Raw genomic sequence first — 11,031 nt, forward strand, 5'->3', positions numbered from 1 at the left:
CACACAAAGCTCCGCTCCTGATTGGCGACAGAGAGTTTAAACTCTGTCTGCCCTGTCCCCATCAAACGCTCCCAGGACAGGTACAGCACGGGTTAGATACAGACTAAAACTCCCTCTACACCATCCCCATCAAACACTCCCAGGTACAGCTCAGGGTTAGATACTCACAGGTACAGCTCAGGGTTAGATACAGAGTAAAGCTCCCTCTACACTGACCCCATCAAACACTCCCAGGGCAGACACAGGTTAGGGTTAGATACAGAGTAAAGCTCCCTCTACATTGTCCCATCAAACACTCCCAGGCCAGGTACAGTTCAGGGGTAGATACAGAATAAAGCTCCCTCTACACTGTGTCCATCAAACACTCCCAGGGCAGACACAGCACGGGGTTAGATACAGAATTAATCTCCCTTTACACTGACCCAATCAAACATTTTCAAGACCTATCTCAAATTTTACTCTTTGTCCCCATTGTTCTGGTTTCCTCTTTCCACCCTCTCCCCATTCAGGTTAAGAGGTAATAATTTATTCTTATTGATCAAATAAAATCCTTTAATCATCTAAAATCACACAATTATATCTCCCCTAACCTCAGCGGGAACGGAAACTCCTCCATTCCAACTCTGCCTCTCTCTCTTCCTCTGTCTGTATTTCACCTTCTATGTTTCTCTTTCCCTGTCTGTTTCTCTCTGTCTCAATCACTCTCTACCCCTCTCTCTCCTTCTATTTCTCTATCTGGCTCTCCCTCTTTCTCTTTGTAGCTCCCGTTCTCCCTCTGTTTCTCAGTCGCTCTGGCTCCCTGTCTTGTTTTCTCTCTCGCCCTGTTTCTGTCCACCTCATTCTCTCTGTGTCTCTATTTATCTATGTCCCGCTCTTTTTCTCTCTCTCTCTGTCTTCTCTGTCTCTATTGGTCTCTCTCGGCCTCTCTCTGTCTCTGTGTCTCTCTCTCCCTCTCTCTGAATCTCACTGCAAGTCTCACTATCTGTCTCTGTCTGCTCTCTTATTCTTTGTTTTTCTTTCTGTCGCTCTCTCTTACTGCCTGTATTGATCTATCTGCAGCTGTTTCGATCTTTTTCTCTCTCTCTCTCTCTCTCTCAGTCTCTGACTGCTGTCTCCGTCACTGCCTGTCTCAATCTCTCTGTCTCCATCTCTCTCTCTCTCTGTCTCCATCTCTCGATATTTCCATCCATCCAACTTCCCCTCTCTCCCTCCCCTGTCACCCGCTCACTCTCTCTCCCATCACTCTCTCTCCCGTCACTCTCTCCCCTCTCTCTCTCTCTCCCCATCTCTCCTCTCTCTCTCCTGTCACTTTCTCTCTCTCCCCTCTCTCTTGTCACTCTCCCCTCTCTCTCCCATCACTCTCTCTCTCCCCTCTCCCCTGTCACTCTCTCTTCTGCCACTCTCTCTCTCTCCGCTCTCTTGCGTCACTCTCTTTCCCCTTTCTCCTGTCACTCTATCTCTCTCCCCTTTGTCTCTCCCTTTCTCTCTCCTCTCTCTGCCACTCTCTCTCTCCCCTCTCCCCTGTCACTCTCTCTTCTGTCACTCTCTCTCCGCTCTCTCATGTCACTGTCTCTCCCCTTTCTCCTGTCACTCTAACTCTCTCCCCTTTCTCTCTCTCCCCTTTCTCTTTCCTCCCTCTGCCACTCTCTCTCTCCCCTCTACCTGTCACTCTCTCTGCCTCTCTCTCTGCCACTCTCTCTCTCCCCTCTCTCTCTCTCTGTCACTCTTTCTCTCCCCCTTCTCTCTCTCTGTCATTCTCTCTTCCCCTTCTCTGTCACTTCATCTCTCCCCTCTCTCACATTCTCTCCCTTCTCTTTCTCTGTCACTGTCTCTCTAGATGTACCTCTCTCTCTCTCTGTCACTCTCTCTAGCTCTCTCTCTGTGTCATTCTCTCTGTCTCGACCATTCTCTCTTTCTCTCTCTTGATCCCACTCTTTCTATTTCCACCTCTCTTTCTCTGTCTTGATCACCCTCTTTCTCAATCCCTCTCTATCTTTCTCAACTTCTCTCTATGGTCTGGATTCTTACGCCCTGCCCGCTGCAGGAACGCCATGTCTTACGCCCTGCCCGCTGCAGGAACGCCATGGGCAAGAGGCAGACAATGGAGAACTCCATTGACCTCGGGCAGGATTCTCCGGTCCCGGGCGGACACGGCCGGAGAATCCCGCCCAAGATCTCGATCGCTCTCTTTCTCTTTCTCGATCTCTCTCTTTTTCTCAATCTCGATCTCTCTCTGTCCCGATCTCTCTCTGTCCCGATCTCTCTCTGTCCCGATCTCTCTCTGTCCCGATCTCTCTCTGTCCCGATCTCTCTCTGTCCCGATCTCTCTCTGTCCCGATCTCTCTCTGTCCCGATCTCTCTCTGTCCCGATCTCTCTCTGTCCCGATCACTCTCTGTCCCGATCTCTCTCTGTCCCGATCTCTCTCTGTCCCGATCTCTCTCTGACCCGATCTCTCTCTGACCCGATCTCTCTCTGACCCGATCTCTCTCTGACCCGATCTCTCTCTGACCCGATCTCTCTCTGACCCGATCTCTCTCTGTCCCGATCTCTCTCTGTCCCGATCTCTCTCTGTCCCGATCTCTCTCTGTCCCGATCTCTCTCTGTCCCGATCTCTCTCTGTCCCGATCTCTCTCTGTCCCGATCTCTCTCTGTCCCGATCTCTCTCTGTCCCGATCTCTCTCTGTCCCGATCTCTCTCTGTCCCGATCTCTCTCTGTCCCGATCTCTCTCTGTCCCGATCTCTCTCTGTCCCGATCTCTCTCTGTCCCGATCTCTCTCTGTCCCGATCTCTCTCTGTCCCGATCTCTCTCTGTCCCGATCTCTCTCTGTCCCGATCTCTCTCTGTCCCGATCTCTCTCTGTCCCGATCTCTCTCTGTCCCGATCTCTCTCTGTCCCGATCTCTCTCTGTCCCGATCTCTCTCTGTCCCGATCTCTCTCTGTCCCGATCTCTCTCTGTCCCGATCTCTCTCTGTCCCGATCTCTCTCTGTCCCGATCTCTCTCTGTCCCGATCTCTCTCTGTCCCGATCTCTCTCTGTCCCGATCTCTCTCTGTCCCGATCTCTCTCTGTCCCGATCTCTCTCTGTCCCGATCTCTCTCTGTCCCGATCTCTCTCTGTCCCGATCTCTCTCTGTCCCGATCTCTCTCTGTCCCGATCTCTCTCTGTCCCGATCTCTCTCTGTCCCGATCTCTCTCTGTCCCGATCTCTCTCTGTCCCGATCTCTCTCTGTCCCGATCTCTCTCTGTCCCGATCTCTCTCTGTCCCGATCTCTCTCTGTCCCGATCTCTCTCTGTCCCGATCTCTCTCTGTCCCGATCTCTCTCTGTCCCGATCTCTCTCTGTCCCGATCTCTCTCTGTCCCGATCTCTCTCTGTCCCGATCTCTCTCTGTCCCGATCTCTCTCTGTCCCGATCTCTCTCTGTCCCGATCTCTCTCTGTCCCGATCTCTCTCTGTCCCGATCTCTCTCTGTCCCGATCTCTCTCTGTCCCGATCTCTCTCTGTCCCGATCTCTCTCTGTCCCGATCTCTCTCTGTCCCGATCTCTCTCTGTCCCGATCTCTCTCTGTCCCGATCTCTCTCTCTCTGTCCCGATCTCTCTCTCTCTGTCTTGATCTCTCTCTCTGTCTTGATCTCTCTCTCTGTCTTGATCTCTCTCTCTGTCTTGATCTCTCTCTCTGTCTTGATCTCTCTCTCTGTCTTGATCTCTCTCTCTGTCCCGATCTCTCTCTCTGTCCCGATCTCTCTCTCTGTCCCGATCTCTCTCTCTGTCCCGATCTCTCTCTCTGTCCCGATCTCTCTCTCTGTCCCGATCTCTCTCTCTGTCCCGATCTCTCTCTCTGTCCCGATCTCTCTCTCTGTCTTGATCTCTCTCTCTGTCCCGATCTCTCTCTCTGTCCCGATCTCTCTCTCTGTCCCGATCTCTCTCTCTGTCCCGATCTCTCTCTCTGTCCCGATCTCTCTCTCTGTCCCGATCTCTCTGTCCCGATCTCTCTCTCCCGATCTCTCTCTCTGTCCCGATCTCTCTCTCTGTCCCGATCTCTCTCTCTGTCCCGATCTCTCTCTCTGTCCCGATCTCTCTCTCTGTCCCGATCTCTCTCTCTGTCCCGATCTCTCTCTCTGTCCCGATCTCTCTCTCTGTCCCGATCTCTCTCTCTGTCCCGATCTCTCTCTCTGTCCCGATCTCTCTCTCTGTCCCGATCTCTCTCTCTGTCCCGATCTCTCTCTCTGTCCCGATCTCTCTCTCTGTCCCGATCTCTCTCTCTGTCCCGATCTCTCTCTCTGTCCCGATCTCTCTCTCTGTCCCGATCTCTCTCTCTGTCGCGATCTCTCTCTCTGTCGCGATCTCTCTCTCTGTCGCGATCTCTCTCTCTGTCGCGATCTCTCTCTCTGTCGCGATCTCTCTCTCTGTCGCGATCTCTCTCTCTGTCGCGATCTCTCTCTCTGTCGCGATCTCTCTCTCTGTCGCGATCTCTCTCTCTGTCGCGATCTCTCTCTCTGTCGCGATCTCTCTCTCTGTCGCGATCTCTCTCTCTGTCGCGATCTCTCTCTCTGTCGCGATCTCTCTCTCTGTCGCGATCTCTCTCTCTGTCGCGATCTCTCTCTCTGTCGCGATCTCTCTCTCTGTCCTGATCTCTCTCTGTCCCGATCTCTCTCTGTCCCGATGTCTCTCTCACTGACTCAATCTCTCTCTCTGTCTCAGTCTCTCTCTCTGTCTTGATCTCTCTCTCTGTCCCGATCTCTCTCTGTCCCGATCTCTCTTTGTCCCGATCTCTCTCTGTCCCGATCTCTCTCTCTGTCCCGATCTCTCTCTCTGTCCCGATCTCTCTCTCTGTCCCGATCTCTCTCTCTGTCCCGATCTCTCTCTCTGTCCCGATCTCTCTCTCTTTCTCGATCTCTCTCTGTCCCGATCTCTCTCTGTCCCGATCTCGCTCTTTCTCGATCTCGCTCTTTCTCGATCTCGCTCTTTCTCGATCTCGCTCTTTCTCGATCTCGCTCTTTCTCGATCTCTCTCTTTCTCGATCTCTCTCTTTCTCGATCTCTCTTTGCCTCGACCGGTCTCTGTCTCTCTCTATTATATATATATCTTTGTCTATCACTCTCTCTGAGCTAGTCCTCTGCTGTAGCAGCTGCTGTTTGGAGTTTGTGTGTGTCTGTGTGAGAGTGGGGGTTGAACTGGGTGCTCTGGACTAGGTGTGGAGGAGATTGTGTGAAAGTGATTCTTGAGGAAGTGGTTTGCACGCTGAGATATATATACTAGAGCGAGTGACGGAGGGAGTGCTGACAGGTGGCATGGCAGCGAGGCAGCTGCGCTGAGAGGGCGAGGGAGCGCTTGATTTAAAACCCGCTAGATTTAAAAACAAGTCTCCCCACGCACTCTCTGAATGGTCACAGGACATCCTGTTTACAGTCAATGGTCACCGCACACTGCCTCTCTGACAACTCGGCACTGGAGCGTAGATAAAAGACACACACATTAACATGACTATTCTGGGGGGTTACTACTGACCAGAAACTGAACTGAACCCAGACATCTCAATACTGCGGATACAAGAGCAGGTCAGAGGCTGGGAATTCTACGGAAAGTAACTCCCCTCCTGACTCCCCCCAAAGCCTGTCCACCATCTACAAGGACCAAGGTCAGGAGAGTGATGGAATACTTCCCATTTGCATGGATGAGCGGCTCCCAACAACACTAAAAAAGCATAGAAAATAGGAGGAGGAGGTCATTCAGCCCTTCGAGCCTGCTCCACAATTCATTATCGTTGCCTGTAAATTATTTTACACTTTGACCAGTTTATTCGTAAAATATTTTTCCCAGGGGCCTTTATTCGCGAGATGAGCAAAGGTCAAAAGAGTTACACAATTCAACCCAAGTTTATTTTCAAACACAATAAAAAAGTTTATTTCCCCCCATATTATCCCAAGTATAATATGCCTAAAATGCTAATCACTACCCATGCCAGTGAACTGGATTGAGCCGCGGGTCCGATCCTCTGAGTCTCAGTCTTCTCAGGGCCTTTGTCTGTGGTGGTGGGTCTGGCACGCCTCTTCCGCCCGTCCTCCGGTGCTTTTGAGTCTTCTCCACTGTCTCTGCATCAAGTCTTCATCGAGCCTCCTTCTTATCCCCCTCTTCCCACCCTTCCAGAAGCTTCTCTGGCCCTCAGGCAATGAGGTTGTTGGGCGGGGGTCGCAACACCCAATGGGGTTGCCGATAGCAACTCTGCAGGACACCAGGAACCCACCCCAAATGGCAATTCTCAGGTGCACTGTCCTCACGTAACCCTAGCCCATATAAGCTGATCTGGGTGCCAAAAAGGCTAGCTTCATCTGGGCAATCCACAACAATCAATTTATTTGAATGGGACCGATTCCATCCGGATGCCTTGCTTACAGGGCATGCCCAGACCTGACCCGGCTGTCTGTCCCTGTCCAGTGTATTCCAGCTTGGCTGTTGGAATTCCCATCAGGCCTGTCTGTGGTTCTGACCTGTGGGTTTAAATTGAAAATGTCCAATTCCTAATTCAAAGTGCCCAATTCTGAATCGGGCCTAAGTTTCAGGCCATTGGTCATTTTACCACAATATGAACATGGCATATCCTCCATCTCGATACCATGGTCCCACACCGTCCACCCAATCTCTCCTCATACGACAATCCTGCCACACCAGAGTCAGTCTGGTGAACCTCCGCTGCACTTCCTCAATGACAAATATAAATATATCCTTTCTTAGATAAGGAGATAAAAGCTGCACAATATTCCATCTGTGGCCTCTCCGCAGCCCTGTACAGCTGCAATAAGACATCTTTGCTCCTGTACTCATGCCGTCTTACATTGAAGGTCAGCAAACCATGTGTCTTGCCTTTCGAATGGCTTGCTGTACCTGTGTGCTTACTTTCAATGATGGGTGTGCTAGGTCACCCAGGTCCCTTGTGACAACTGGAAGACTTTAGGAATATTGGATTCTAAATACTGGGCAATTTATGGGTTACAAGCCTGGGATTATAGTCTGTTTGAATGCAGTGCTCATGGTCTTTTTTTTAAGAATTCTGTTTTGCAGGGCTGGGAGCTTTTAGCAGCCTGTGTTTTTCAGGCTGGGCTAATGGACTGTGGTTTGACTGGAGAAAGTCCCTGGGGAGTTGATGTGCTTTGCAGCCTGCAGATAAAATTTGTTTTCCAGCTTGGGAAGATTAGGTCATTGTCGAGTAGAGCCAAGGAAGGCAGGGAGACATTTTGAAAAGCTTTAGAGAGAAAGCTTTTGGAGCAGGTTTTGGAGAAAGGAGTTGAATTCTGATCTGCCTGAAGTTGAGTCCACAATTCTCCCACATTAGGATAAATTGAGTACTGTATGTTTCTTTTCTTGTTGTTTAATGGTAAATTGGGTAGTAGTGTTTTTAAAAAAAAATAAAGTTAGAGTACCCAATTCATTTTTTTCCAATTAAGGGGCAATTTATCGAGGCCAATCCACCTACCCTGCGCATCTTCGGGTTGTGGGGCAAAACCCATGCAAACACGGGGAAAATGTGCAAACTCCACATAGACAGTGACCCAAAGCCGGGATCGAACCTGGGACCTCGGCGCCTTGAGGCAGCAGTGCTAACCACTGTGCCATCATGCTGCCTGGCAGAGTAGTGTTTAAGGGATAATTGTAAGATGTCCTTTTCAGGTGTGAAGTTAAAAAGTTTAATATTGTCATTCATAATAAAGTTTTGTTTTAAAAATACCAAAGCACCATTTTGTTATGTAATCACTCCTGGAGCGAATTATTCTTTCCTCACAGTCTTATAAATAAACTAAAATCTACCGGTTGCGACTATGCGGAGCTAAGTCGCACAGTTGGCGGCTCCTGCAAAAACTGACTTTTGGGCTCTTTTCAGGGCCCCCAACGGTACTTTTCCGATGATTCCCGGTGTGGTAAGGAGATTACAACAATTCCCCGATAGTATATGGCTTTTACCAGGTGTGGGGCGACTAAAAAGGTGGTGGTGGACCCGAAGAAGCTACAAGGGAAGAAGAACAAAATGGCGGCAGGCGGAGACCAGGCAGCGTGGATGCAGTGGGCGCAGGAGCAACAGGAGGGTATCCAGCGCTGCTTCAGAGAGATTAAAGCGAACATGCTAGAGCCGATGAAGGCTTCAATTGATAAGCTGCTGGAGACACAGACGGCCCAGGGGGTGGCGATCAGCGAGGCTCGACAAAAGAGCTCCGAGGACGAGATCTTAGGTCTGGCAGTAAAGGTGGAAGCGCACGAGGCGCTCCACAAGAAATGGCAGGAGCGGTTCGAGGAGATGGAGAATCGGTCGAGGCGGAAGAATCTGCGGATTCTGGGCCTCCCAGAGGGGCTGGAGGGGCCGGATGTGGGGGCCTATGTGGTCACCATGTTGAACTCGCTGATGGGAACGGGGTCCTTCCAATGGCCCCTGGAGCTGGAAGGGGCCCATAGAGTGCTGGCGAGGAGGCCCAAGGCTAACGAGCCTCTGCGGGCGGTGCTGGTGCGGTTTCATCGGTTCGCTGACCGGGAGTGTGTGTTCAGGTGGGCCAAGAAGGAGAGGAGCAGCAGGTGGGAGAATGCGGAGGTTCGAATATACCAGGACTGGAGTGCGGAGGTGGCGAAGAGGAGGGCCGGGTATAATCGAGCGAAGGCGGTGCTGCACAGGAAGGGGGTGAAGTTTGGCATGTTGCAGACGGCGCGACTGTGGGTCACCTACAAGGACCGGCACCATTATTTTGAGTCTCCGGAGGAGGCGTGGGCCTTTGTTCAGGCTGAGAAGTTGGACACAGATTGATGGTCGGGATGGACGTTTGGGGCCTGCGGTTGATATGTTACTTTTTGAGGGGGAGTCCTTTGCTCTTGTTTTTTTCTTTCTGGTCGGTGAGGGTGGTTAGGGTGGGTTGGGCACTGTTTTGGTTGGGTTGGTCGGGGGGGCTCTTGGAGGGGGGTGAGCAAATGGAACAGGGGTGGGTGGCCGGCGATGAGATGGGGCCCCGCGGGGGAGGGGGAGGCCCGAGTCAGGGGTGAGGGGACTGGGCCTGTAAAAGGAGCTGCGTCAGAGGTGGCAGGGCCGGGTAGGTGGAAAGCACGGGCTTTTTCCCGCGCGGAAGACTGGAGGGGGCGGGGCCGGGGAAGCGAGGGTTGTTTCCCACGCTGAGGATGGAAGTGGGAGGGGGAGAGCCTGCGGATGGGGAATGGAAGAGGAGGGTGTGTCACACAATGGGAGGAGTCGAAGGAGAGGCGGGAGTGGCCGGGGTCAGCAGGAGTCAGCTGACATGCAGAAGTGCAATGGGGGGGGGGGGGGGTTAAAACAGCGAGGATGTGTCCGAGCCGGGGGGGGTGGGGGTTGGGTGGGGGGGAATCGAGTTGCTGCTGCTAAGGTCAAGGAGGAGCTGGAGCGAGTGGGGGGGGGGGGTCGAGACGGGGGTCTGCCGCCGTGGGGAATGGGCCGGGTGTGGCGTGTGGGCGCGTGGCTGGCCGAGGAGGGGTTATGGCTAGTCGGCGGGGGAGGGGGGCGGGTAGCCCCCCGATCCGGCTGATAACCTGGAATGTAAGGGGACTGAATGGGCCGGTCAAACGGGCCCGTGTGTTCGCGCACCTGAAGGGGCTGAAGGCAGATGTGGTTATGCTCCAGGAGACACACCTGAAGGTGGCAGACCAGGTAAGACTGAGGAAAGGGTGGGTAGATCAGGTGTTTCATTCGGGGCTGGATGCCAAATATCGATGGGTGGCGATCTTGGTGGGAAAGAAGGTGTCATTCGAGGCGTCGAGCATTGTGGCAGATAATGGCGATAGGTACATAATGGTAAGTGGTAAGTTGCAGGGAGAGAGGGTGGTACTGGTCAATGTGTATGCCCCGGACTGGGACGATGCGGGTTTTATGCGGCGCATGTTGGGTCGGATCCCAGACTTGGAAGTGGGGGGCCTGATAATGGGGGGAGACTTTAACACGGTGCTGGATCCGGCACTGGATCGCTCCAGGTCTAGGATGGGTAGGAAGCTGGCGGCGGCGGCTAGAGTGCTGAGGGGGTTTATGGACCAGATGGGAGGGGTGGACCCTAGGAGATTTGCAAGGCCGGGGGCTAGGGAATTTTCATTCTTCTCACATGTCCATAAGGCTTATTCCCGAATCGACTTTTTTATTTTGAGCAGGGCGCTGATAGCGAGAGTAGAGGATACTGAGTATTCGGCGATAGCCATTTCGGACCACGCCCCGCATTGGGTGGACTTAGAGCTGGGGGAGGAGAGGGACCAGCACCCGTTGTGGCGCTTGGAGGTGGGGCTGTTGGCGGACGAGGAGGTGAGCGAGCGGGTCCGAGGAAGCATAGAGAGATACCTGGAGGCCAACGATAACGGGGAGGTCCGAGTGGGGATGGTATGGGAGGCGCTGAAGGCGGTGGTTAGGGGAGAGCTGATCTCCATTAAGGCCCACCAGAAGAGGAGGGAGCGGGGGGGAGAGGGAGAGGCTGGTGAGGGAGATGGTGAGGGTAGACAGGAGGTATGCGGAGGTGCCTGAGGAAGGATTGTTGAGGAAGAGGCGCAGTCTCCAGGCCGAATTCGATCTGGTGACCAGCAGGAAGGCGGAGGTGCAGTGGAGGAAGGCCCAGGGGGCGATTTACGAGTATGGGGAACAGGCAAGCCGGATGCTGGCGCATCAGCTTCGGAAGCGGGACGCAGCTAGGGAGATCGGGGGAGTTAAAGACAGGGGAGGGAGTGTGGTGCGGAGTGGGGTTGGCATCAATGGGGTCTTCAAGGACTTTTATGAGGAATTGTACCGATCCGAACCCCCACGGGAGGAGGGAGAGATGGGCCGCTTCCTGGACCAATTGAGGTTTCCGAAGGTGGAGGAGGGACTGGTGGCGGGATTGGGGGCCCCGATTGGGCTGGAGGAGCTGACCAAGGGGATAGGAAGCATGCAGGCGGGGAAGGCACCGGGTCCGGACGGTTTCCTGGTCGAATTCTATAAAAAGTATATGGACCTGTTGGGTCCGTTGCTAGTTAGGACCTTCAATGAGACAAGGGAGGGGGGGGCTTTGCCGCCGC

Source organism: Scyliorhinus torazame, chromosome 16 (assembly GCF_047496885.1).
Source record: "Scyliorhinus torazame isolate Kashiwa2021f chromosome 16, sScyTor2.1, whole genome shotgun sequence".
Classification (NCBI taxonomy): Eukaryota; Metazoa; Chordata; class Chondrichthyes; order Carcharhiniformes; family Scyliorhinidae; genus Scyliorhinus; species Scyliorhinus torazame.